Source organism: Cuculus canorus, chromosome 2, assembly GCF_017976375.1.
Source record: "Cuculus canorus isolate bCucCan1 chromosome 2, bCucCan1.pri, whole genome shotgun sequence".
Taxonomy (NCBI): Eukaryota; Metazoa; Chordata; class Aves; order Cuculiformes; family Cuculidae; genus Cuculus; species Cuculus canorus.
The window spans coordinates 108130678-108158431 of NC_071402.1; the positions used below are offsets into that span (position 1 = coordinate 108130678).

Genomic DNA, 27754 nt, shown 5'->3' on the forward strand with positions numbered 1-27754 from the left:
GTTTTATTTTTAATTTTCATTACGGAGCGATTCCCTTAAGTAATTATCACAGTAATCGTAACTCTGATACATGTATTTTGTCGTTCTGCCCAATAAATGGTAGCAGAGTACTGTAACTGATGTGCATACATAAATATTTTAGGACTTAGTGCTTCTTGAATTGTTTGGAAATACTTATGGTAACCAGTAAATACTGATACTTTCCTTTTGCCTCCAAAAGAATCTGTCACTTGAAGAACTGGCACGATGCTTAGAATACCACTTTATGAGAAAAAAAAAAAAAAACCACGAATGTTTATTTGTAGTATTAAAGGAAAAGCTTGGTGTTTTTCAGCTCTGAGCAGAATAGCTGTCTGGAGTGCCACATGTTATGATCACCACACAGAGACAGAATAAAAATCCTTCCACAGGGGAACACTTCCATTGCAAACAAGGGAGACACCAAATCTCTCTATATTAAATGATTGAAAAGAATATTTTATTTGTAAAAAATGGATGCTTGTGCACTTTTCCTGGGAGCACAGGAGCACCTGAGGTTATGCATGCTCACCAACAGAAGGCTTTGTCCCTATGGCAAAATTCTGCCTTCACCTATATTAGCAATACCCTTTTAAACAGACTGGATTTACTCAGGTATTAATGAAGACAAGCATAAGAACTTTGCATTAAACTCACCCAAAGGTCAGCATACTCCATGCTTTTAATCAGCAACAAATAGAAACATACTGCTCTTATAACATTTCCCCCCTCTTCATTTTTTCTCTCTCCGCCCCAAAATACTTCACAGTTGTGAGCTGGCATCGTTACTACTGCTATATACATGAGAAAGCCAAAACGAAATAGTTGCCCAAAGAAGTCACAAAGTGAGCAGAAGCCTGGCGGACAGGCCTCCTGAACCGAGCTGAACCCAGATTCCTTAAATCAGATTTCAGACATATGACTGAGCTACCTCGGCATAATGGCTGCCATGCATCAGCTGAGCCCCAGTGAAAATAGTTTGAATTAGCGTGTGCTACCCTACATTTGCAACAGCCCAGCTGCTACGCAGGAACTCATTAAGCTATGGTAACTTGCTCAAGTATCTGAGACCTCAATCTGATGCTTTACCCAGTGGCCCACATAACTGCCCAAATCATGGTCTCTGCCTCCACGCCAATAAACAACCTGAGCCCATCTTTCATAAAGTAAGGATGTGCTCAAGAAAATAAGCTCAATACAATTTTCTAGCAAGATGCTTTATAAAAAGATTTGCTCAGATAAGGAGAGAGCCCTCAAAAAGTCTTTTATTTCTTCTCTCCCTGACCTGGATCAGGACAGAGCTCTCTTCAATTCAAGCTCTATCATGGACTATCTAGGATTATCTTCATGTCCCGTCTTTATCTTCTGATTTGTATACAAAGTTTTCTTCTTCAGCCCACCAACAAGCATTACCCTATTGATTCCTCTTACCTTAACTATTGTAGTTTTTTTCTCCTTATGATCTCCTCAAGACCTTTTTCTCCAGAACACCCCAACCACTTTTTTCCAAGGGAAGAAAAGAAAAAAAATAACTTTTAAAAGAATCATATAATTCTATTTTTCATTTAAACTATATTGACTTCTTCATTTAAAAATCAAGTTATAAACTGTCTTAATAATTTTCTCTTTCTGTCTAAACCATCTGTTCATCTATTGTCTACCAGAAATGCAGTACAGGAAACTTCACTTCAGCTAGTGCCATGTGAAATGCACATCCTGATCCTTGATCCATATCTCTCTTTTTGAAAAGGCAGCTCCTATTCATTCTTGCTTGCCTCCTCAATCTCTCTTTTGGGATATTATAAATGTATCATTTAACCCTATTAAACAATTTAAGATTCAGTTCACATTAAAATGTTATGCAAAATTAAGTTATATTTTATTGTCTTGCATGGATTTCTTGTTATTTTGCAACCTGTCATACCTACCATGAGAGATATCTGTGAAGATAATTAAATTATACTAAATGCAGAGCAAAAATGAATATCCCTATATTCCTGACCTATTGTATCAGTATCTCAAGTTTTCTAAGTCACTAGTTTAAACCTTGGTGTAAGTGTTATTTCACTATTGAGTCTACAAGTAAACAAAATTGAGTTGAACCAAGACATTTTGGGCAGCTATAAAATTGCCTTGATAAGATTTACAATTTCACATGAAACAGCAGGTCAACTTGTTCAACCACAAACTCATATTTTTTGCAGGGTAAACACGGGAAAAGCAGTTATTCTCTGATGCTACAAACTTACCAGAACAGCTCAAGAAAAAGCATAGGAGTCTTCTTGCACCTGATGATGATATTACCACAGCATTTTCAACAGACAAATATGATTTCAGCTTTCTGCTGTAGCGCAAATGCATTGATTATGTTACTATCTCACTGTACATAGCGTGATGCTTTCCCTAGACTTGCGACTCATGAGCCCATAAGCAGCCTAAGTCAGGCTTAGTTTTTGCATATTTCCCGAGGCTGAAGGCTAGGCTCTGCTAGCATAAGGTCTGTTAAGAAATACAATTTACAGGCTGAGGGAAGAAGTAGGAAAGGGAAGATTGCTGTAGTTGTTTTCACCTGGTTGATCTGAGACCTTGCTTCTTGCTCAGCCCAGCCCCACCAGCTGTGAAATAACAGGACCCTAAAGGAGTTGTTACCATTACCATACTTCACTTGTTCTCTCAGAAATAGAGGATATCTCATAGTATTTCTATCTATGAGGCTATGTCATGGATTTAAGGGTCAGTCCATTAATTAAAGCATTATACATTCTCTCCACTATCCTACAGGAGAGCCAGGAGGCAGCTGTCAATGGTCTCAAATTCGACAGCAATGGTCAGGGAAGGGCTGGCCTCAGCCTGCTTGATACAGACTCCAAACGGCCTTCCCTGGTGGCAATTTGTTCAGATCATTGGCAGGTTTTAAGGCTGTGTATTCATAGCAAAACCTCTGGGAAAAGACAATGAAAATTTTGTTCTTTGGCATCTCCATGAGGGAATCCATACTTTAGCTCAAGTCAGAGGCTACTAGAGTGATGGAGGAAATGAGATGCGAATTCTTTTCAGTGAGGGGGAAAAGGTATCTGTCCCTAAGTGCTTATATCTAGACTCTGTGCCAGCAGCAGAAAGGCAAACAAATGCAAACAAACAAAATTTATAATAAAAAAAAAAGGTCAAATAGGGAACATTCCCTGAAACTACGAAGAATAGAATAGATCAGCACACTAAAAATTTGCTGGAGACAGAACCAAATGCATCCTACTGCATTTTCCCAGAGCTAGGAAAAAAGTAACTAGTTCATAAATTCCATCAGGAGCTTGGGGATTTTTGATGTAATGAGTTTTACAGTTTCAGAGGAGACTGCTTTGCTAATAATTATGTAACAGTAATTAAATCTGAAAAAGGCTGTACTCTAACTATGTTGATTTATTGCAGCTCCAACAAAGTACTCCTAGAGTGTGCTTTGGAGCGTGCACCTCCTCCCTCCAGTTTTCTTTAAATTCTCACAGAGCACTGGGTCACAGATGGTCTGAGATGTGATATTTTCCCTATTAAATTCCTAATAATCTTTTTCTGAGGCTGAGTCATGGAAGCCTGGGGATTTCTCATTTTAATTAGAAGGTTTAAGGAGCTAACTCTGTTTGAAATTTCCTCCTAGGAGATATGGGTGCAGGTGATCCCATTCAGAAGAATGACACAATATCAAGGCCAACATCTCATTTCCATATTAGATTACAGCTAGTTTGGCATAACTCCTGATCTGGATGCTGATGAGGTGCTGCCTGAGCAGGAGGCACGAACTTTTACCATTCGAAAACAGGATTATTTTAGGATTATGTCTGAAGACATTTAGGCTCTAGCTGGATGTTTCCTACCCTTCCTCAATGCTCCACCACCCTAAGTAGAAACCATTTAGAAATGTGAATTATTTATTAGTCTGATAGAAACAATAAGTCTATATCATTTGGAAAGCAGTGCTGTTAAAGATGCTCATACAGATTTACCGTATTGTCCAAAGAGTTGATCCTCGTGGTATTTAAGATATCAGTGTTTCAGATGGATTTTGTCTGCAAATATTATAAGCTATATAAACAGAGCATTCACCCAGCAAAATGTTTTATGTACAGCTTTAGAATTTGCGTTACGTGAAGAGCAATGTCCCACCCCTGCCATCCAAAAGAGGTTATTCTTAGGCGCTCATAGCTGAGTTTGATCATTTGTAAGAACGCCTGTTGTTTAAGAGTTAGTCTGGTGTACTATTCACATGTCCCTTGATAGTCTATTGTGAAAAAAACCTGCTTCTTAGAAGACAGCTGTTGAAGTTTCGTCAGCCTACACTGTACAGACAATTCTTATGCTTTAGGAAAATAATGAGCATCTCTTATTCTACCAGCATGGCATGCAGTTGTCAAGAAGTCAGATGAGACATTATTTGTCTTTTATTACACTAGGTAGCTTCTCAGTTTTTGAAAGACAGCAGTGACTGTATTTTGGGAAAATAAAAAATTCACCCACTCTAAGCTGCAACACTTAAACATGCTAAAAATAAAATTTTATTGGAAGTAGTACTGCAGCATATAGACTTGGCTGCGAATAGAAGAAATAACCTTTTTCATGTTGGATCCTACCAGGTGCCATCTCCTTGAATTGGTTTTGATGAACCTGGAGTTTTAACTTTGTTTTGCTTTTTAAAAATACTGTGTGTAATTGTTCAAAAGCTTAAGCCATCATAAATTGTTTACAAGGTTTAATTTCTATACATAATCCCTCCATTTGTATATGTAATTTTTATGCCCTTTATTGCTGAAATGCTCTAAAGATTTCAGATTTAATTTAGTGGCAGTTAATTCCCTTATGTGTCACAGAAACAGTGCTTTAGACTGTTTTCCAGAGATCAAATCCATCCTTACTGTCCTATAAGTCTGCAAATGCCCCACAAATACAGTTAATCCCAGTGAAGTGTTATGCCACTTGAGAAAGAGACAAGCCATACTAATAATGATTAAGAAAAGCCAACCCTTGCCTGGGATATAGCGAGAAAGAAGAAGTTGACCCAGCCCTAGAATGTACATAATATTTTTGTACACGAAGCATCGGCGTGCACACTGCAAACCCAGCCATTCTTCTGAATGCCCACGAGCCCAATTGATGCTGTGAGAATTGGCTGGATTTGGCCATTTGCTTCACAACACCTTCTGTGAAGGCCAAGAAGGAGATGACTAGCAGTAGCTGCCTTGCAAAGTCCCTCATGGGAAGGCAGGTTGAACTCTGTGCAGTATGTTTGTCATACCATTTCTCGTAGTAAGAAGGAAGTATACCCAGCACTACAACTGTGTGGAAAATCCAATTGCATTAATTTCCCCAAAACTGATGTACAGAAAAGGAAGTACTGATTTTAATGTCCAATTCACATAATGGTTGAGATGCAAAATGAACTCTTTGGTGAAGAGACTGCGGAAAGTACTGGCAATGAGAGCTTTTTCCAAAGCGATCAGACTTCTAGCTTTGTTCCCCAACTTGAACACCCAAAATATGAAAACATAAGGAAAGGCATATTCAAAATACTCCCTAAAGCAAACAGTTAAAAGTGGCAGATTAAACCAGGTTCTGTAATGAGTTAAAGGGAAAATGTCTCCGAGTTCTGATTAATGACCAGGGACACCTAGAGCTGCTTTGCCTGTCTCAGCAGTACATGACTGGTACAGCAGGGTAATGTCTAATAACTAATCTTTGACACTAAAATTAAGTCATTTTGCAAGAAAGCAGGTCATTAGAAGCTAAATTGAATTATAAGTAATACTATCTCTATGGAGGATTGTAAATTAATTGGTTTTTAACAATAACATTTCTGTATTTTATTAAAGCAGTGTAAGAATTCAGCGAAGAAAGGAATGTAGCAGATAAACAGGGCAGGTGTTGATGATGCAAATGAAATAGATGACAGATGGTTAGTAGCACGATCACTCACTGTGTGTGTATAATGGATAGAGGTAATCAAATTCCTTTGTGAATTGGTGACTTTCTTTACATCAAGAACTTTAACTGTAGCATGCTTATGCAGCTTCTCCTTAAAAATTAACTCTACTCCTTGTCATTATCTGGAGGTGCAGGACACTCCTATTTGCATACTGTCACAAACAAAAGCCTGGCAAGCAGATAAAACCCCACCTGGACAGCCAGCTACATCTGCAAACTAGTTGTGGGGCTATGAAGAAGTATTTGCCATCAAAAACCAATTCACACCCCAGAGCACTTCAGGTGTCCCCCAAAGTAAAGGTTTTCCTGTGTCCCTGCAGACGAACTGCATGGCTGACTGTGACCCCACAACATGAGTGCTGTCCCTCAAACTCCAGTTAATGGTTCTGTCTTGAAGGGAAGAGACAAGTTAATGCCACAGCAGAATAACATGACTCTTGTTGATTGGCACCGAGCTCAGCTCAGCCCACAACTACTACACTGGTTTTCAAGGGAGATTTATTTCATGGTACCACACAGTCACACTTGATGATTTGACATAGACTGCAAGAGAAATTAACCAAATTCTAGATGCAGAGATATCACATCATTATATATCCACCACACACGTGCAAACACATCTAGGGAAAAAGCAGAGAATGCTTGAACCAGCACTTATTTTACAGAAAGCTGTCCTTGTTCTGAGCCAAAATAATAACCAAAAATAATTGCTCAAGGACTTCAGACACTGTATCAGGAGCCAATCTATTAGCAGAGTTGTTTCCAGGACAAGTGCAGTAGGGGCTGCTGACGGGGTAGATAAATAGGAAATATTATCTACATGACACTTCCTTAGCATTCTGCATTTCATCAAAATAAAGACATGTCTCTTCCACAGAAGTATCCTGTGCATGGCAATATTGAGATAACCCCTCAAGATATTTCTAGGACTGTTGGTGAGGCTGGGTTGACATTGCCTCAGTCCTTTCTCATACGTTTATAAGCGTAGCATCGCTGCAGGAAGGCAGTCTCTAGCTCTTCAGTGGAGTGGTGTCAGAGTGCTGTAAAGATGGCATAAAAGACTAATGGTCCTGGTTTTGTGGTCTAGGAAAGCATTCCTATAAGGATCTGTTCTGCTGAAGCACCTGCCTTGCACACTCCTTCCTCACCCTCAAGTAACAGAGAGCATACCTCTCCTGAATCTAAAACTGTTCAGCAGGATTCATTTGCTCTAAGCCCAGAGTAGTCTCAGGGCCAAGTCAGATGCTTGTACTCTCCTCTGTCACTAGATGCCTGAGCCTAGATAAATGCAGATCAATCACCATGCTTATAGAGAGCTTCACAATATGAAAATTTCATCCAAGAGTAAAAATATTTTGGTGATGGGTATCCTGCTACACACACAGCTGTGTACGGCATTGGAAATCTGGACAACATATTTGATGATTTGCTTAAAGTATGCAATATCAGTTTCACTTTACTGAGGTGTGTAATTTTTTATATTTTAAATATTTGGGTTTTAAACATTGAGTGTGGAAAATGAAAAATTAAATTAGCTAACAAAGTATCACAGAAAAGATTTTTTTTCTTTCTATTTTGCCTCTCTGTAGAAGTAACATAGTTATTCGGGGTCTTATACCTGGCAGTACCCTACATGAAGTCAAAGAAAATGACTGCATACAACTGCACTAGTTTATGAGTCAACATGGAAAAGCTAGCCACCTTTCAACAGAAACAAATACATTTTCTTTGGGTGTTAAGAAAGCCATTGCAGCGTCAAGAAAAAAATAGAAATAAACATGGTACACAGTAAATTCTGTGCTTGACGCTAAATGTCAAGAACGCTAGCAAGCTTCTGTGGTGAGAGTACAGATATTCATAGATGCTGAAGAAAGTTTACTACAATTTATGTTAGAGAATGAAAATACTTCTTTATATTTTGTAAGATATCAAGAACACAGTTCTTTACACTGCTTTGAACCAGAATATCTCCCTTCCCCCCAAAAATTTACTCCCTTTTAAAATGAAATTGTAGCAGGTTGCTCTATCTTTAGAACAGAGGAGATGCATGCACAGTCCAGAGATTACCATATGCAACAAAAAAATGGAACTACATTCAAGATCTCTTTATGTTTCTGTTTATTCATGCTGTATTTCTGTTTTATGATATTTTAATATTATACAACCATTATTGTGGTTTATTCATGTCTATACTTATGACTGACACCTGCAAACAATTTAACAAATTTACTAGGGAATTTTATAATTTTTCCCTATGGAAAAACTGCATATTTCACAAAGAAAGAGAAAGAAACTATGCATAACTCCTTCAATATTATAAGTATTTGGAATAAAGAAACTACTTGTCATTGAATTAAAAAAAATATTTTATTACTGCCTTTAAATTATATCTGCTTAGGCATCAATTCTTTGTCTATTTTTGTCTTTTTTGTCTTTTGTCTATTACTGCTTCTGCTCCCTGCCTGCCCTGCAGAGACAAAACAGCAATGAATGAGCTTGGTTATTTAATTTTTTTAGGAAGCAGCATTGACAACTAGTTTAAAAATACATGAGTAGAGTGTTAACTCTAACTTTATGTTAAGTCTAACCTTGAATGAAAAGATGTGGCAGGGGAAAATATGGTCTGTTGCATTTCTACTGCTGGTGATGGTTAACAACCAGAGAAGAAGGTATTTAGACTCTTGGATAGCAGGCTGAGCTTACAGGAGTATTTCTTACCAAAAAAAAAAGTATTTTGGTATTATGTGCACTGCATAGTAACCGGCAAGGAACAAAACTGTAAGCAGGAAACACACACACTATTTTTACAATCAACTTTCTGAGCTGAAGAATACTTTAAAATGAATGAGGTTAGAACCTATATAGAGGTATTTACCTGTCTTGTGTTCAACCTGATGCTCGCAGGCAAATACGACAAAAGGTAACAAAACAGATAAATACTGTGTATGACAAGGTTTCTAAGTAGCTGTTAAAAGAAAAACAAACAAACAAACAAACAAAAAACAAACACAAAACCCCCAAAGCTGTAAAATGAAATTCCTGCGACAAGACTGAGACGATGTGAACACTCTAAGCTAGGGGTCCTAGCTTGTCAAAAGTAAAGCAAATAAAGTGTTCAACTATTGCATTTTACCACCACTGTTTTAACAAACTGCTGTGTCATGATTTTATACAGGTGGGAAGCCTTAGAATCACTTCCCACCAAGGTAAGAGTCCTATCCTGTGGGAACCGGAGCACTCCCCATGCTGTTCAGAAGCTCCTTTAAGGATCCACATAGTAAGCTGTAGATAATTCACATTTCTGCCTTGGCACCAAAACTCACTGAAATTTATGAAGAATTACATACTTAATAGGAATAAGAATTTGAATATTCATTTGATTTTAGCTGCTTTTCCCGTCCAACCCCAGTTCATTTTGACAAAAAAGTTACAGATTCACAAAAGCTGACAACATGGTGCAGGAAACCTCATTCATGCAGTTCGTATACATTTTAGCAACTGTAATACAGTCTCTCCATTCTATTCCCACACTACTTTGAGACCACCACAGAATCACAGAAAATTTGTATTGATTAATATGTTACATCTAACTCACCACTCTAGGGCAGGCATTGGAGAAGGGAGGAAATACATCTTATATAGTTAAACTAAATTAAGATAGACTTCAAGAGGGTAACTTCTACCTATCCCTACATATGCTGTGATAAGTAGGTCTTTGGAAGAATAGCAGGAATGCCAGATTACATTTAGCATTTTGGAATGCAAATCTCTGGAATTACTGGTGGTGGAAAGCTGGAATACAGAAAAAGGTTAACAAGAAGAAGAAGCATGCTTCTAGTATTTCAGTTTCTGAAGAGGACTTGGAGAAACAGTGTGATCATCAATTGCCTACTCTGTGGGGAAGTGGGAAAATACAGAAAAAATAATAGCAAAGACATCTTTAATTTCCCTGATTCAAGAAATCCAAACCATGAAGCAACCCTGGTTTTTTTATAAATTACATAGGCCTTTTCTACGAGCTATTTCAGAAGGCCCAAGAGCTCTCTGGGGTTAAAATAATGGTCTGCACTCAGAGAGCTGGATGCAACCGTGTTCTGGTTGCAAACCACAAAGTAACTTGCATTTACACTATGCAACATTTACAAGGATGACTAATTCTGCATCACTTCTATAGGGTGCTCTCTTCAATGAGAATTAAGCAACCTGAAGGTGAAAAAGGACTGAATTCTCACTTTTTCAGGTTGATCCCATGTAATCACCATGCCCGTGGGACTGGCCCTTGCACTGAAGTGTTACTATCATATTGGTCTTAATCACTACCAATAGCAAGAGTTACTCTTTGAGATAGGAACAGCAAAAAAACCCACTTGCATCAAAGGCTTGATCAGAGAGTTTTTGGCTGCCCATGAACTTCAGATGGAGGAGGCTGAAGACATCTGTCTGTGCGTTGGGGAAGTGCTAGCCACAGAGCAAGGGCTAGACCCTGCAAGACTGCAACCTGCTACAGGCCAATGGAAGAAACCAGGCAGAAAAAGCCTTTACAGCAGATTCTGAGGATCTCCTAAAATGTATATGGGCTTTTTAGAAATAATTTTAAAATTTCCATGTAAGATTTGCTTTTTAAAGCTGTTACTGAAAAGTAACTGTCTTTTCATTTTTTATTTTTTTTCCTACTCAGAAAGTATATAATTTCTGTTACATTAACCTAATTTTGTGGTGGTTACACTACGTATGTTAGATAGTGAACTTTTCATGTTTGTCTTTAATTAGAATGTTGGAATAGGAATCAAATATTGAACAGTTATCTTGTGAGGATCAAACATTACGTTTTTTGCTAGGGTGAAAAGCTGCCTCAACAGCTGCCTTAAAACTGCAGAGAGATTTCAGAGAGTAAGCAGCATTCACTGCAGTTCATGAAGCTTCTCAGAACTTTACTGCTCAAGGACAGAAAAAGTGCCTGCCTTGGCTTTAAGAGAAAGCAAATCCTCAAGAAAAGGTGTTACAGTAAACAATGCCTCCCTTCCCACTGAGAAGAAAAGTGTCTCTCTAGACATGATGTGAGACACTTTAATGACAGGGAAAAAAAAAAAAAAAGAAAAAAAAAGTCAAAGATGTTAGAAGGAAAGATGGACAGAAAAGATTGGTCATGAGTTAGATCTAAACCATTTCCAGGAAAATAATGACAAAGTAACCAGCTGAAGTGTTTGTGTCTGCCTCTCAGTAACCCCGTGGCACCAAAGATGAAGTTGTAGCTTCACAAGCCATAGAAAAGTTCATTCATTCCTGAGAAAATCTGTAACCTAAAATTAGCAGTAGACAGCACAATCCAGTGATATGATGTGCATATGTGATCCATGATGTCCATAATACAGTCACTCAAATATCTGACGGAAAGATTTGAGTTGCTTTAACAGGAGTTTGACTGTTGCGGAGGAGGCAGCTGAAAGGAGAGCCGGCATAGCTCTTGCCATGGGGAACTGCAGGGGAGATGGAATAAAGAAAGTGCCGTGGAAAAAACCCAGACAGCAGCTGGGCAAGAGACACATGATAAGCCCGAGTGGAAAAAAAAAGCAAGCATCTGCACTCAAGCACATTCATAAGCATCTCAGCCTTTGCACTTGTTGATAATGAATAAGTGGAAGTTGCATGATGCTTTCACTGTTCAGAAATTACTCGAATCTAAGCAGCTCATTAGAGGCTGTATTTGAGTGGCAGCTGGTCAGCATGGGGAAACACCACCCTCTGTGTAACACAGCCACTGGGTCCGGTGCTCTCAGGGCAGAGTCTCACAAGAGACAGTTCCCACAACTTTCTCCATGTCAAACTTAAAAATAACACTGATTAATCAATGTGAACACAATGCACATCTGCAGCTGCTTATCAGCAACCCACTGACTCAAGTGGAAATACTCAGTTGCAGTGACACATGGACCTCCACAGCCACGCGTGACTTTTAGGAGGCAGCAACAAGAAGTGCTCAGTCTACCTCCCTGCCCTGGGGGTCAGCTCTCATAGGCATCTCTGCTTCAGCTTAGTCTCAGGGCGTCTTGTTAGAAAAAAAATGATGCAGTGCCCTCATTGCTCTGGTATTTTGAGAGCTGCTGTGTGTTTTTGCATAGGACACCCACAGTTGGTGGGAGTAGAAGTTTCATGCAGCTGAAGGGCTACGTCATATGCTACTCCAATCATCTTGCAGCTACAGCCTCCTGGTGCAGATGCCAGTTACATTGGTCCTTGGAGAAACGGAATGAGTCTTTGACTTTTTGACCCAAGCGGTCAAATCATACCAAGCCTGTTTTTCTGATGTTTATTCTTTCTGTATCTCTACACCTCCACTGAGCCTGACATCAGTGTCTAACCATGTAGACTTTGTGCTCTTCAGTCGTCAGTTGAACAAAATGTCAGCAGGTGACAAATCATGCTTCATTGGTGCTGCTGTATAACAGCAGTATATACAAATTAGGTCTGCCTCCACTTACTCTTTTTAAGAGAGGCAACATTATTTTGATGCTTTTTTTCCATCAACCTCCTTGCTAGTGGTTAATGGAGAGTAACACTTACTGGTGAAAATCTTTACTTGAAATTAAGAAATGGTTTACACTTGTGATGATTCATTTGTGGAAGTTACCGTGCCATATATGAAATGTGTAAGGAGTAGATTCAGTATGAACAAATATCTAGCTATGAGACTTTCTAGTAAGAACATTTTGGGAAAGTTAAAACATCACATTAGGAGAAACAAACATTTTCCCCCTCTTTTCCTAGAGGAATCTATGACTCCTTTGTTCCATGCAGATATATGTTTACTTTGCTTATTTTCTTCCTCCCTATCATTACATTCAGCACTTTTTCTCAAATTAGGTTATATTTCAGGCCTCATCAACAACTCACAATGTTTATTTTTTGTGAGATAAGTACAAAGGAACTTTGTTATATCATTTACATTTTTCAGTTTCTAAGTGGACTTCATTATACCACATAAAGCTAAGAGTTACCTTCCCAGTATCTTTAAGTAGAACTCCATTTTGTACCGAGATGTTTTTTAAATCTAGTAATAGGAGCAGAGAATGTGCTGTTATGCTCAGTATATTTTAATAGCACTACTTGTTTTTTCTGGGTCTCCTCCCAATGTTAGCTAACTGCAACCCGTGTGACAAGAACAGAGTTTCACAGGAAAGTATTTAAGTGTTTTTGCTTAGCACTTTGATTCATCATATTCTTTTCAAATGCTGAATACGTCATGTCCATAGCCACTATATATCTCCCAGGTTTGTACTGTATTTACAATTATAGAGAGAAAAAAGTCTTTTACCGTTGCAGGGAGGCAGGGAGAAAAGAGGAGGAAGAGAAAATGCCAAGCCAGGGATGGGTGATTTTTCAGAGTCAGTTTCAGTAAAAGTTGATCCCTCATAAATGACAAGATTTTTTGCACCTGTTTTTCTCTGAGAGATCAACATTTACTGACACCAACTCAACTTTTTACATCCACCTACAAATACCTAAACCTCCTCTTCTGTGTGCTGGTAATCCACCTTGCCAGCCCTGATGGCAAACTAACAAAACTCCTGTACAAATCACAGTATTGTAAGAGAGCAGTAACAATAGCCAAAGAAGTGACAGTGAGGAATTCAGTCTCTGAAATACCTGGACAATAAGCATAAATTTCTTTTGCTAACTGCTTCAGCCACTCAAGCACTTAATTTACAATTACTCACCACACCTGGTTTTAAATATCTTACTCAAGGTGTTGGATCAGGTAGCTAAGAAGACCCTTAATTCCTCAGCCACATGTGGTGGGTATTTTAAGTCTCCATATTTGTCATTATTTACATAACTCTTCATGTAAGTCTGGAAAATATTAATAAATCTACCCTTTTAGGACTACTCTCCAGATAGAGGAGAAAGCAATTTTTAAATCTGAAAAACCCATAAAGCTAAAATAAACTTGTTCCTAAGGACTAAGTAAAACCCCTAATGTCTTTGGAAATGCCGCTCTGTCTCTCTTTCAGCTTGTTACCAAAGAAGAGCAGATTTTGAATGATTAGCCCCAATGAGTTGAATTGCCTGCTGGGGTTTATAACGCTAAAACATGTTTCATTTATAAATGAAATGTTTTTTCAGCTTGCTGTCTGAAAGCAATCCCCATGCTCTACTGTCTTATGAAATATCAAGTTTTAACATGTTGCTGATGTTTTATACATACTGACAGTCTTGTTTACTAAACACACGTATCGTCAATTGTGTTATCCCTAACCACATTATAATCTCTATTTACACCAATATAATTGGTACTGCTGCTAAGCGTTATCAGTATTAATAACAGCAACTAAAGCACGGAAAATGCAGCAAATGTTTCCTCAGCTGAAAGTCACACTCTCCATTGCTCCCCTGCCTTCATGTCGCTGATTTTAGGGCAGTATGGCCAGAGAAATGCAAGAAAAAGACTGCATTTGCAGCTGATTTTGTACTGTGCCGCTTCTCAAAGTCCTCCTCTGCTTCAGTCACAGTCAGCTTCATGCACAAAGGATTTAGGTGCAACTCCACTGTAAAGAAAGATCTACTCCAGTCTTACCCAAAGCCCGGTGCAGTCAGAGAAGGTCCACCACAACAATCTGTACCAAACCCTTATTGTCCCCAGCACATTTATAAGTATTAGCCAGCAGCAGCTAAAGCTGTACGAGTAGAAAATCCCTAGAATTTTGTAGGTAGTAAGAGCCCTTTTTATATAAGGAGAAAATGTATCAGAGAAATAAGGTTCCCCAATATACTTTGTAGGATGTATAAAAGCAACTACAGAAATGATACCATTCTTCATTAAATGTTAAGTGGTTCTGGAAGAGTAGTTTCTGGGGGGAACATTTAATTTATAAACAGTCCCACAGGGTTTTATCTTTTCTGAATTCCATGGGGAAAGAAGAGATAAAAATTGCCTTAAAAAAAAAAAAAAGATCTGAAAAGAGGGGAAAACATCTTGCAAGCACTGTACACTTCCCAGGAAAAAAAAAAAGTAAAAAGGATGATTTAAACAAAAATTAAGGGCAACTCACATTTGAATATTATATCTTTGGGCACAGAGCCAAATGCAGATGCATCTAGCCATGTTTTGGATCGAGGCCAAATTCTCTCAATCCCAGTTGTTCAATTTTATAGCGAATGAACAAAAGGGGGGATGATATAATATGGTCGTTTGGTAACCAATGTTTGGGGGCTTGTTAAGGTGCAAGTGAGGGTGTTTATGTGAAAGGAGAGCATAAAATTAACACTGTGTTCTTCAAACCAAAGGATGATCTGTGTCATGTAGCACTGTATTTTGTGATTATTTCTGATAGCAGCAGGGCAGCACAGCGCAATGATTTACAAGCAAAGGCACTGTGTCAACCCACTGGGTTTCATTTCACGATCATCTTGAGAAAAATCAAATCTGGACACGATAAGCCGTAACAAATCCAAACATACGTGGTGATTGTATTTCTATCTACAGGCAAACAAACATCCACAAGAATGTTTTTGTTCTTCTCTCGTAGCACTGCTAAAACAAGTCAAATCTTCAGAAAATCCCATGGTGTCCGAGAATATTAACACACTAATAAATGGGGGTTTGCTCCAAATTGCAATATATTCAGTAGGCTCCCCTGGCCGGACACACAGGCAGGGAATCTGGTGGCTCTAGATTGGGATGGAGGAGGAGAGGCAATCACTAGCAACACAAGGGACACGCACCCTCCCTCTCCTCTCCAGCCGCACTAATGTATTTCATGGTGTGGAGGATCACTGAGTAGGGAAGTGACAGCTGCAGAGGCAGCACCAGCCACCACAGACCCATGGGATATTAGTAGGTACATTGAGGCTGATCCTGTCAGCATTAATTTCCTGGCTGTCCTCTCTGCAATGTGAAACTCTCACTGGAAGGCTTTTGGAGCAGCAGAGGGGAAGCTGTGTGTTCTGACGGGTACCCAACGTGACTGGGACCAATCTGAGGTGTCAAAGGGTCTCTGTGCCATCAGCCTGAACCTCTACCACTATGACAGTTTGGGGTAGCTGCTCCTCCAGAGGTGGAAAAGAAACCCTCCCTTCCAAATGCCTACTGGGATACTAGTGAGAGGCTCAGCTAAGTGAATAATAGTAATGATTAATATTCCTGGGGATTTGTAGCTGTGAGAAGTTAGAATATCTGGCCAGAGGGAGAACAAATGTCTTCTTGATGTTTGGGATATTTATAGTGGCCAAAAACTCTCTGCAGAGTCCCAGGCTCCACAGTTGCTCCCAGGCCAACTGGAGAAGCAATGTGATAGAGAGGGTAAGGATGGGCATTGGAGCACAAGGGCAAGCAAGACCATCCCGTCACTCAGGGCTGGCTGCAATTCCAAATTACGCTTCTGCAGATTAAAGGAAGGGCAAGGCCAGCCCATCTATCTTTGAGGCGCTTAGCCCTGTTGGTTCAGTCACACCTGCAACACATCCCTGCTCACAGACAGAGACAGCAACAGGTCTTGGAGGACCATTTTGAGTGCTCTCCAGGCTGTTCTCAGGCACACTTCTCTAAGCCTAAATTCAGCTTGAGTGCAGGCGGCTGCCTCACAGTTGAAGTCAATGAAGTTGCACCCACCTACACCGGATCTGAATTGACTCTATGAATAGATATGTACAGGGTAGGATATTCAAATTCTGTGGCTGCCAAAACTAGACATCTGTGTCAAAGCGTTTGACAAGTGCACTGATATATGCCAGCAAATTGCCTGAGGTACTTGCTAAAAAACTACAGTAACTTTCTTGTCCTGGAATACTTCATCTGCACAATGATTAGAAAATGGCTACAAAGGCAAAATGCTAATAACTCCTGCCTGAGAATTTAACTATATGCTCATATTTAAGAAATGAGACCACAACATAAATTTCGTGTTAAGTTCAAAGGAAAAAAAAAAAAAAGAACAAAACAAGGTTCAAATACAGGACCTTTAAAAGCAGCTCTACATGTTAAGGACTTACCTGGGATCTGAGAGTAAAGAAATACCTCTGCAATTTACCAACTCGATCTGTGAGCACTGCAGCAGATTCAAGACTGGTGATCATCAGTTCCAGGGAGCAACCTCTGTGCAAAGTAGCACTGATGGGTCAAATGCCCTGTCCTGTTCTCTGGCTTAATAACAGAGTTTTGTACCAGATTGGTGCTTGAGGAATCCATATGCTGACATTCTGCCTCATTCGCCTCAGCCCAGGCTGCACTGCTCATTGCTGGCGTTTCTGGACACCATGTTCGAGAGAAAAAAAGCCAAACTGAAAATGAAAAAAAAATCCCATCCTGTCTCCTTTTATTATCAAGGGAGCTCAGAGCTTCTAAGGTATAGAAAGGCCCATGAGGAAATCCTGTGGATAGAAATACCTGAGACAGAAGTATATCACCTCTGTTTTTCAGGGGAGGAGGGGTGTAGATTTAATTCCAGCAAAGCGCGGTATATACGTTCTGTTTTGAAATGAAGATGGCTTTAGACATTACATCAATAAATGTGAGCTGCTAGGGAATATCAAAACAGCCCATCCAAATCTTGTTGTATATTGTACTATAAATATATATTTTTATTTTTCCTCTGACCAAAAAAAAAAAAAAGACCACAAAGCCTTAACTTGGAATTGTTGCTAAACCACAATTCTGGACTTTTCTTATGCATTCACTGATTAAACACTCAAGAAAAAAAAAAAACAAAAAAAACAAAACAGAACACTCCAAACACCCCACCTCCCTCAAAGCAGCAGGAATTTTGAACCCAGCCTGTATAATTAAACAAATTATGGAAAAATAAAAATAGAGCCATAGGGAATAATAAGACCAGGAACATATTTTATAAAACAACTGAGATAAGGCAATTCTGCAAAGCCAAGCCCAAACAAAAGAATATGAACCTGGGTGGAAAAATTTAGAAAACCTTTAACAACCCTGAGTAGCAGAGCACTGTTTTCCCAGTGAACAGCAGTTGTGACATGGCTGTATCCATTCTGAATAACAGGTAGTACTCTTCAGAGCACTGACAGTATTTAGAGCTGCATTGCACAGGATAGCTGTATTTCAGAATTTACTGTAGCTTAAGCTATGTTATTCTGATAGCTGCAAGATTTAGTTCAGTAATTTTATGCAATTGGCAAATAGGAAGATACAGTATAATTTAACATTTATGAATTGCCAACCTCCTCATATAAATACTTGAAGGAACGCTGCAATTATCAAATTATCTAAAGAAAGAAAATTGCAATTTGGAATGCTGCTTATTTGTTAAAGTGATTTATAAACCAACATAAGCACATCAACTTAAAGAGTCTAATCCAGTGATTCAACAAGAAAGTTACTCTGCCTAGCACAGGTGTTTTTGTAATTGTGATGCATTAGGAAATTTCACCGTGTTTAATGAACCTCAAACTCACCCTTCTTCTTGAAAACTAACTATTGAGATCTGTGATGGAGAAGTGCCTAGGAGCCCTCCCTGGAGTCAGAGTTAAAATGCGATCATCAGCCAGATATATACACATGTCAGCTATAATCTGTTTGGTTGGCTCACAGTTGGAGTTTCACTGAAGTTTAGCACAACACGAATTCAACACCCTATTATTTGTGATTTGGCCCATTAAAACCACTATTATTAAATAGGTTATGCTCAGTGCAAGGTGAAGAAAGTCTTTATTTACCTTCATTTCTCTTGCCTACAGGCAAGAGCACCTCCTCTTCCCCCATTCCACTGCCGGGGCTGCTCGGATGCATTTGAGGGGGCAGCAAATCTAGGACATCAGAACAGAGGTGCAGGTAAAGTTAGCCCTAATTAACTCACAGAAAGAGAGATTTTTGCACATGAAAGGAATTGTGTGAGGAGAAACTAATTGTTCCCTGAAATTTGACATTTACTGCTTAAACATTGGCTCAAGCCCACAATTTGGAATGAATCAAAAAGCAGGAAAGCTCAGAACATTTTTGAGCTACAGACACACAGAAATGTATGTTTATACATACATTTATATATGTTAAAGGGATGTATATAAATGCCAAATGTGTATGACAAGGTGGAATGTATCTAATGTAATAAAGGATGTATATAAACGCACGTAAATAATTGCATTTCCTATGCTAGTAGAAATAATTGTTCTACAAGGGCAAGTTAAGAATTTCAGTGAAATGAACTTACACACTGTCATCTATTATTTCATTACATAAAAGCTTTTCTTGGAGAAATATATGTGGGAATCCATATATCACATTTTGATATGATCCCAGGAAAAGAGCAGTAAGAATTTGACATTTTAGGTAAAAGTACTTCTATTCAATCTCTTGCAACGCATTCATCACTATAGCATCAGAACACCTTCCAACAGACCAGTAAACAACACAGATAACATGTCATACATTTGTTCTTCCTTTTCCCCAAGGGGGCAATTGTGTGGTGCTTTTCTTTCGCTTTTTCTTGCACACACGGACTACTGGGGAAAATTTTTGCTGGGGAAGCCAGAGTGAAAGTCTTGTCTTAGTGTCAAAGATGATAAATTTCATGATGGTACTTCATCTTCATGTAAAAAATGTTACAAACCCATGCAGAGATTAACCTTTTCCTTTGAGTAAAATAATCTTTTAGCTTTACATATTAAGACATCCCCTGTTGTTGACCTACACTAAGTACTTAACTGCACAGAGCATCTGATGAGGTCTGAGTCATTAGCATTATCGAAAATGGTATTGGTGAAAAAGTGGTCACAGCCATCCACTAGAATTCTTAAAAGTCCGTGATAGACTCTTTTCCATTAGCAGACACACTACTTTATATAATGAAATGCTGAAACCACTTACTTACCAAGAAGAGCCTATCAACATTTTCCCAACAAAACTCTTCAAAGAGAAAAACTGGCATTCTGACTAAAATTAGTTTTTTACAAAAAAGTATCTACTTTCTAAGGAAATTTTTCCTGCTTGTTGAAAAAAATAAAAACATGAAAACTTTTTGAAGCCCATTCTCTGAAAAGTTCTAGTCACAAGCATAAACTTAGCTGCTTTTCACACATCTTGACAATGTTTAGATCTGTTGACAGTGTTGTTATCAAGAAATGCCGAGGGGACACGGACAGAAATCTGTTTCATGTAGCTCTTTTAAGTTAATACCTTCTACCGTTTGCTATCCCAGCACAGCCAGTATGTCCAGAAATAGATGGAAACAACCGTGTGCAAAGGGTGGCTGGTGATAAATCCATCAAAATTAAAATTCAAGGTTTGAAAACCTTGACAACAGGAAGGATCTAGATTGAATCTGACAGCAAAATGATAAGAGCAAAATTCTCATTATAAGCACTATCATGACTGTCTAGGGAATTTAATCCTAGGAAGCATTGTCACAAATGGGTTCAGGCTGTGCTTGCTCTCCTACAGCATGGAGAGGCCTGCTGTCACCTTTGAGGATTCATTCTCTTTAGGGTTATACACCCTGCTCCTGCAGCTTGAGGCTAGGAAGAATATTAGGAGAACACCTATGTATGGGGGACTGGACTTAATGCCAGTGCTGATGTCTAGAAATTGATTTTGGCCTTTCTATTCAGGGTCTAAAGAATCTAAATTTCTTTGTTAAGATCTCAGATTCAGACTAAAAGTCCATCTCTAATTTAATCAGGAACTACCTGACCGCTATTTTCTAACATAATACTGCTCCAAATAACTCATTTATTTTTAAATTTCCCTGCTAACCAGTATCATAATAGTAGATTTTCAATTGCTTATAAAAATATAAGAACAACACAATATAAGAAAGAACCAACACACACAAAAAAGCTCACCACCAACAGAAGAAGTTTACCTTCTTCTATTTAAGTCTTCCATGCTAGATGACTTTTCTGAGACTCACTCTTCCAGAAATTTTGGGTAAACATCCCCTATAACTCCAAAGCCCAGGGCCCTGTTGAGGACACAGGACTTCTTTGCCCATGGAGACAGGAACACCACCGGACTGAGGGTGCTGACCACAAAACAAAAACAAATGAGGTCAGGCCCTGGAGTCTTATCCCTTTTCTTTCAGCCTTATCCCTTTCCTTATCAGCTCTCCTCCCAGCACTTACTCTATCAAGTGTGTCAGTCAGTCAAGTTGCAAAGCTTTGGGGCTAATTGAGTTCTCAGGCTCTCCTTAACTTTTTCTCCAACACTATGTTGTTAGCTCTGCACAAACGAAGTTTAGTCTTGCAAGAGCTCCCTGAGACTCTAAACACAGAGCTTCTACTACAGCCTCCTTTCTGTAGATGTAAATGATTTCTTTAGATATAAAAGGATAATAACTGAGTGCCTTGAATACAAGGAGGCGAGAACTGAGAATAGATTAGGTCTTTACCAAGACACATGGCATGGAGTGTGCTCAGTATCCACACAATGCCTCTGTTGTTTAAATATGTTCCAGTGTTGTGTCTTGCTGGTGGTTTCCTGAATACCAGACCAAATTGTATATGTACACTGTGCTTGGTCAAAAGTGACAGAAACATGTCTAAGTAAGGACTAGCCAACATATACAGATGCCAAGGAGAAATGTTAGAAGTCAATACTGAAAAATGAAGTTATGTGAAACATTTCCTAGAAAATGCTACAAACAATAATAACTCATGCATCTTCTCAAACATCACTTTAACCAACCCTGTCCTAAAGCAGTGACTCACCAAATGCAAGGCCATGTGAAAGGCAATCAATGGCTTCACCTGTTACCTTTATGTATCTTCTGGTTGAGTTTATTCTGCCTTGTGTTTTGCTAACACCTGCACATGGAGATGCTGCAGGGAGAAAATTCATGTTCTCATGGGACAAAAGTATACCCTTTGATGTTTTTGGAAAGCACCCTGCAGGGAGAACCCAGAGCTGGGATTGACATACCCAAAATTAGTTTCCTCATTGTGGGTTGCATTATTCCACATTTCAAAGGAGGATGGGAACATCCCTTTCTGACAAAGGCATCACATGTTTTGGCCATGAGCAGCATCAGTTGTTCACAACCTTCTTTTCATCAGCTGGGAGAAGCAGACTCATATATTTGATATTTTCAGTACAGTATATTTAAGCAAGCCCTGAAGCCACATGTGAGTAAATTTATTAAGCCCCAGGAATGCAGATAGGGAAGTGAAGACATCAGTTCCATGATTTTTTATATCTGCATTCCTGTCAGCATGAAAGCTGAAATCTCTGGAGGTGAGAGTCTGGAGTATTTCACCATCATTGCCAACAAGGTATCAGTAAACTCCATTATGAAGCCTCTGGGGGCATGGTAAATGAACAAAAATGTATGTTAGCCTTGGCTCTGTTTTCTATTGTTAGATGAATGAATTAAATCAAATGAGTCTGATCTGAGAGACCGCTTGGGTTTTAAAGTTTGAAGGGATGATAAATGAAATGTAGCCTTCCTTTTTTTCTTCTCTGAGTCTGTGAAGAGCCCAGTGTCCTGCTGAGAGAAGGAAGGCAAGGAGAGAGACAGGGAGTGTATTAACACTGGCTTTGCAGTGTCTTCTGCCTGGATGTCTGTGATAAAACTGTATTCTAGCACCGTATGCATCATCTCTGAGAAGTTTTCATACTGGTTGACGGCAAGTAACTTTGCCTTCATTCTAATGTCTTAGTGGGAATAAGTAATATAATGTTCTTCAATCAACTATATCAAGTAATTTCCAGGCCTCAATGTCCACACATAAATATGTAAACACCTAAGACCGGTTTGACTCGGGCACCTTAGCTTATCATACCTATGAAAGAGCCTCTCGCCCTGCTCAGTCACAACCACGCACAGAGCATGCAGAGAACACCTTCCTAATTGTGTCAGTGGCTAAAGCTCCCTTAACTGAAATTTCTCACGCATTCTTCTACCAGCTGCTTCTCTTGAATGCAGTTGAGGTTATCAATAGCGTGCTTAGAGAAATAAACTCCTGCAACAACTGCTGAAGAGGAGCCTGCTAGGCTCCCTGGTTCTCCTGCAAGACTTAGTAACAGTATAGATGAAGACAGCAAGGTTTAGTGAGTCTGAAACTGGTTGGGAATGCAGGAAGCCTGGATTTTATTCCAAATCTGTCATGAAGTGTTGTGTGACTGATCTTACGCAAATCTTTTTTACCTCTCATTAGCTCCTTTTCTCTCCCACTTTTTTTCTATCTTCTCTTCATGCTATAAGCTCTTTGAGATAGGAGACGCCACTCCTTATATACAGAGAACCAGGAGATCTAAACTGGCCATTACACAATTAAGTCATAAATGCAACACTTCAGTTCTTTGGTATGCACATGAAATATTTAAACAATTTACAGTTAGTGAAATCTGCTTTTACAAACTAGTAAACTGACACAGGACACTCAAGTGACTAACTGTAACTTCTGAGAATCAGTGGCAAACTACGGACTAGAGCCTGGAAATGTTAACTGCTAACCACTTGATACAGTCCTTGTTCTTTTTGTATGGAGTCTTCTAAGTTGGAATTACTCTATCTTTTCCAATGATATACAACCAAAGTGCTTGATAAAAAAAAAAATCATCCAAACTTATATAACAAATGCAGAAATGTATTTTAGCTCGAAAGTATTACGGATCCAGAGTTGTTTTTACATGTCACAATCACATTTTCTTACCCATGCTTTTACCATGTGTTGTAAGCATATGGCATGTTGGCAATGCATGACAAGAATGCACAAAGTATGGTGTCAAAAAAAATCCTACTAAGAAGTTTGAGAAGCTGCCTACTACTTTACTTGCTCTTGAGCAAGTCAGGCATCTTCTAAAGTACCCATTTTCTTATAACCTGAAGACACTCTCTAATATTGCCAGAGGCTTTTATTTTCACACTAAATAGAAATATGAAGCTGTGGAAGGGGCTTGGTGTTCTGGTCTCTTGCTGACAATAAATAAATGTTAAATCATCAGTTGATATACACCAGTGGAGAGTGTAGGCCGTCAAATCTACCAGCCTCCCACGTGATTTCCTTATTGGCACAGGAATCCTGATTTTTGACTGCCTGTTTGCAACACCAAATCTCTGCTTCTACTATTCATTCACTAGCTACCACCTTCTAGTTTCATTATTCAATGCATGAAACAGACAATTAAAGTGCTACTTATTATATTACTAAATTAAAGAGTGCAAAGGAAACTTCCCTGCCAATGAAAGCTGAATGTATATTCCTCAGAACATTCTGCAGCCCCGTTTTAACATGGGCCAACCAGCACCCCAAAACCATTCCCCAGCGTGGTTCAAATATTAACAATGTGGATGTGCCAGATGGCCTTGGGGCCAGGGAATAGTCACGTTTCATTTATTACTAGAAACATAACCAATATGAAAGAGATGGTGGCATCTGATCTGAAACCTTGAGATTTAATCAGAGACTCTCAACAGAGAATGAAGCTCTACACCTTTTTGAAAGTCAGTGAAAGCAAAAGGCATACAAAAATTCCACTCACTGCTTTAAAGAAAGCCAGGGCTATTCCTTCTATGAAAGGCTCCAATAAAGTCTAAGGTCAATGCCCTCCTTTTCTCAAGCACCCCATGCCCTGTCCCAAATTATGCTCTCAGCCCCTACTCCTAATCTTTCTCCTTTGTGTAGCAAAAAGCCCAGCTCCTCAAGTTGACCCTTACATATTGCTTCTAGGTGAGCTGATCATGCCTCCAAATGTTTGACAGCAGTTGGAAGCCAGTTGGAGTAAGAAACAACTAACAGCCAAGATGTTGCCACCTCACATTCACACTTCCCAGCCAAATCCTGGGTAAATAGTCTTTAAACTGATTGGTGAATGGGCCTTGAGCTGTAGACCTGAAGGAAAGCTGCAGCCATCACATTTAAAATTTGCCTTCACATGGCATCAAAGTGGTTATTCTTTATGTATTAAAACTTCCTAATAATCTCGCAGGACACTTGAAACACTATTAAGCAGACCAAGGAACATTTAGCTAATCTACTACATCAAGTGAGTGATGTTTGGTACCAGACAATCAAACTTACTCTCATGTAAGGGGATGAAAAAAGGGTAAACCTGTTTCAGCTATCAAAATACTCAACACCATGCCAGCAGGCATTAAGTAGACAGGACATCTCCAGCTAAAAAACACCGAAAGACAGTGTGAAAAGCAGCAAGTTAAATGATGAATTACAGTGTGCTTTCAAAGACTTGCCCTAGCTAGTGGTAAGCAGTGTATCCTAGCAGCTCAAAAAGAGACAAGGAATCACAATTCATGGCACCAACCATTCACAGCTGCAAACCAGAGAAGCTGGCAGCATTATTTTAGTAGAAGTCAGACAAATAAGAATTATAGCAAGGCTGCCTAGCACTGTTGAAACTTATATCCTTTTTGTAAAATGGACAATACTAAAAATACCCATAACAACAGCGATATTGAATACTCATACTCACAGCCCCTCTCATCTTCAAAGTGTGTTACAGTAACTGTGCAACATATCACAAATACAAGGACTGTGATCATTATAACATAAGATTCACTTATGAAGAGCGACCTGTATCTTAATGTCCTATCACACATTTTACAGTACCCAAATTTTCCTCACTATTATAACTTACGTGTCAGTTGTTAAGCAGTTCCTTTTTAATAGAAAGGAAATTTGGATAACCATGTGCATACAAAATAAAGCATCAACTGACTCCTCACAGAGGATACAAAGGCACCTCCTTTTCTTCCTGTATACAAACTTAGCAGATATGATCTCTGTTAGTCTCTCCTGCTTCCTAATAAACAGATTTTAGAAAACCCAAAAGTTATTCTACAAGACATGGTGTACTGCACAAAAGAAACCCTTAAAAGTTAATTTCACTAAGTGAATAGAACAATGAAGCCATTACTAGTCTTTAAGTGAAATTTTTAATTAGACAGAAAATAGAAGTAAAATCTTTTGGTAGACATAGGGCAGCAAAGCAATCAACATTTCAAAGAGATGATGGGCAGACCCCCTCTTTCAGACCTGTAGGAGTCTGTAGTCCAGCACTATTTTCTTCCATGTTCCCTCAAACTCTCCTGTGGACATCAGCATTTGGAGAGCAAGCAGAGCATCAAAGACACGAAGGTCTCTGCTCTGCTTAAAGCGTCTCTTGGCGACTTTTCTTGTTCTTTCTCTTTACCCTCTCCTACCTCTTATGCCTGCCTGGCTTAAGACAAGGTGGGTGGTAACGCTGCATAGCTTGGGTTCATGGTTGATCGTACTTTGCAGCCTCTGCAGTGGTAGATATTGGTGGGTTTTACCCCTTAGTGTGTAAAATAAGCAGTTCTCTTTTTCACTTGGGCAGGTAAGGTAAAGGAAAGCTGGAGTCTTAGGTTTGTAGTGTGCTGTTAGGACAAGGAGTGAATAAATCCTGAGCTCCAGTCCAGGGTTTCCTTCCCCTCTTAAATTGTGCAGCTGTGCCAGCTTCAGAGCTAGGAATTTTATTTCTCTGAACAGAAAATACATCAAACCCACAGCCTGGGAATCACGAAAAAAAACCCACAGAATCCTGTTCAAAGTTGCATTGAAATCCATGAACAGTCTCAGCTGGTAAAAGCTGGGTTTTTTTTCCCTGAGCAGTTGAAATGTTTATTTTAAAATTTGAATACAAAATGTTTAAACTGTTCTTTAAACTAAGATTTTGATTTAAAAGTAACCTAATTTATGTATATATTTTCTAGAAGTGTTACAGAGTCCTAAAATAAAAATGGTAAATTTTGTGCAATAATAAACATTTGGCCAGTGTTTTTATTTCAGCCTAGTCATTGAAACTTTCAATTATTGCAAGAAAGTATAATTCCTTACGAATAAAATATTTAAATGTGTTACACTTATCCTTAAACCATGTGCTACAAATCCACAATTAATTTAACAAAATAAGAATTCAAGTTAGTGCACTCAAGAAACAATCCCACCTTGACCCAAAATGACATTTTTTCTATCTTCTTGTAATTCAGATTAAATTATTTCTTCAAGGAAAGAAAAATTGAATTTTTTTCTCTTCTTGATCACAGAACTGATACAGGGTTGTTTCAACACCTTGAGAATCCAGAGCGATATGTATATACCAGTGTCTCTGCCCTTTAAGGTTTCCTACAGTGATTTTTCCTCAGTTCTCTCTAGTGCCACTGCCTCAGTTTGCAGGAATGCCAAAGCAGTAGTGTTATGAGAGCCTTCAAATCTCCGTGTAGCAATGTAATCTTAAAGGACAGTGAGAAATACATGAGGCAATTATGTCATGATGTGCAGTTTTCTTGAAGCCACCAAAATCAGTAGATGTGTTGCAAGCAAAATAACATAAGTAGAAATATGATTCTTAGCAGAATTGGTCATATTATATAGGCTCTTTTTAAGAGTTATAAAAACTGTTGACCAAGGCACATCTATAGCCGACAATGATCATCACAATTAGAAAAAATAAATGTTAATAACTTTGCTTAATTGCAACTTAATTTCTTCAAACACAGCCTAAACACAAGATCTCAATTAGCTTTATATGAAAAGTTTTAATGAGTGTTATTACCCTCTTAGAACCATTTCAGACAAAGGAAAGACTGACACAGGAGTGAAAATGTGTAAATAACTTAGTTTTTAACTAATTTTAATCGGCAAGTTAATCAGTGACTTTATACAAAAGTCTTTGGAAATTCATCCAATTCTTGTAAAGGAAGAACCTAAAGTTTGGTGAGGATATGCTGCACTGTTCAGAGGTAAAAAAAAGAGATTAATCTTTTTTCTATAAGCCAAAAAATACCAAGCTGTAAATTCCGGTGTCTCCCTGGTGTTGTGTTACATATTTTACATACTT

The 27754-nt window shown here is 38.8% G+C and overlaps 1 protein-coding gene across 2 annotated transcripts in view; it reads right to left on the minus strand.

The window, feature by feature from the left end:
• Positions 1-18713, minus strand: part of ITPRID1 (ITPR interacting domain containing 1) — a 155252-nt gene extending 136539 nt beyond the window's left edge. Inside the window, exon 1 of one of the 2 annotated variants that reach the window (XM_054058118.1) lies at positions 18661-18713. The gene's annotated coding sequence lies outside the window, so the exon portion shown is untranslated. Of the gene's footprint in view, positions 1-16971; positions 17052-18660 lie in introns of those variants that run through there. The other variant, XM_054058117.1, reaches the window with a different exon arrangement.
• Between the last annotated feature and the right edge of the window lie 9041 nt (positions 18714-27754).